The sequence below is a fragment of the Triticum dicoccoides genome, chromosome 5A (genome assembly GCF_002162155.2).
Source record: "Triticum dicoccoides isolate Atlit2015 ecotype Zavitan chromosome 5A, WEW_v2.0, whole genome shotgun sequence".
In the NCBI taxonomy this organism is placed as follows: Eukaryota; Viridiplantae; Streptophyta; class Magnoliopsida; order Poales; family Poaceae; genus Triticum; species Triticum dicoccoides.
This window is the reverse complement of record NC_041388.1, coordinates 306,011,015-306,012,950: the sequence shown is the minus strand read 5'-3', so window position 1 is coordinate 306,012,950 and position 1,936 is coordinate 306,011,015.

Below are 1,936 nucleotides of genomic sequence, written 5' to 3'. Positions count from 1 at the left end.
AGATAAAAAAGGTCATGCCTCTGGAATGAAAATTTTGCTAATAAAAATAGACATATTGTGTGTTATTTGTGTAGTTTCATTGTCACATCAACCTCTAGTGATGAACCGACAAATAAAACAATTAAAAATTCAAACATGATGTGATTAATAGAAGTTGAACTCCTTTGGAATAAGCTAGAAGCTTTACCGTCTGACTTCAACGGTCGAATAATCAATTACAAAGTTGTCCTTGAGAAGTGTAAAAAGTAAATTTCAAACTTATGTTTGGTCGTCTCAACAACAGGCAAAAAGTAATACTAAAATATTATGTTTGAAAGAAAGGTGTGCGCGCGATAACTAGTACATTTGACCTGTAGCTCGAGAGGGACATCAGATTGGATGTGGATAAAGTAACATGAAAAATAACTTCCACCATGTTTCTGTGCAATATCTTAAAAGTAACTAACATCTATGGGGAAACACAAATTGCTAAAGAAGCATATATATCTTCCTTATTTACAGACGCGCATGATCCTCTTCCCTCATGGTCAATCGCCGGTGTCATTCTCACAACAATCTTCTATTTCTCACAACCAAACACTACACATACACAAATTAAGCACAACAAAACACCAAAAACTCGGCCAAGCACCGGAACATATGGGTGGACAAAAACCCCCACTACATCACACGTCGACGTCGCCACTTGATTGATGTCGATTTTGCCACTGCTTAGCACCATTGACCACATTTGGGCTCATAAATGCAACCATATACATGTGGTGATCGATGCCCCTTGGCGCACTAAGTGAAGAAGCGACGAAGTGTAGAAGGGTGAATGAGAGGGGAACACCAACGAGACATGGGAGCAAGAAAGGAGGGACAAAAGGACATGACAAAGAGATGGAGAGAGAGCGAAGGGCGATGTGGAGACAGGGAAGGAGGGGGAGGGGGGCATCGGCAATTTGTTAAGAATAGAAGATTAAAGTGGATGATCCAATGATGTATTTAAATTGAATTTAGAGAAGTACTCCCTCCGTAAAGAAATATAAGAGCGTTTAGATCACTAACACTCTTCTTTATAAAGGGAATACAAAAGAAAATCAAGTCGTAAGATTGTATATACAACGACGACCAATCTTCGCATGTAAGATAACAAAGAAGACGAAAACCTATTAACAACAGAAACCATCTCATTGTTGGTCTAGTTGCATCAACTTCTACTAATGAAAATCGACAAAAACAAAATTAAAATAAACAACATATCATATGACATTCTTAATAAAAACTCAACTCATTTGAAATGATAAAGCCAGAAGCTTTACCCGCTAGTTTCAACGGTCGAATAATCAGCAATGGAGTCGACCGTTGAGACGCGCGGAAAATAATATTAAAACTTTATGTTTGAAAAGTACGCGCGTCCGCGGCAACTTAGTACACCCGCCCCGATGACCCGATAGGGACACCTGATCATGTGTGGCTAAAGTATGAAGATAAATAACTTTCACCATTTGGTAGGAAATCTCAAAAGTAACTCACTGCTATCGAAACACAGTCTTGTTGAGGAAGCACATGCCAGGTTCCTTATTTAAAAGCCGCAGGGGATCCGCCCCCCTCGTGGTCAATCACGCGGTGTCATCCTCACAACAATCTTCCCCCCTTCACTGCTCTTCTCTCTCTCACAACCTAACACCATTTGTCCCCTCTCCCCATTTCCCAAAAAACGAACAATCCAACACTCGACCGAGTCAGTGCTGCCTTCCCCCACTCGATTCGCTCGATTCTTCGCCCCCAAGACCCTCCCCTCACTCGATCCTACTCACCCCCCCTCCCCGCGCGAGCTCCCGATCCGCCTCGCCGGCGGGCCGGCCGTCCTCGCCGCCGCCGCCCTTGACCTCGCTGCTCGCGCCGCCCGTTCTCTCTGCCGAGGCCGTGGTCGCGCGGACGCAGCTAGGGT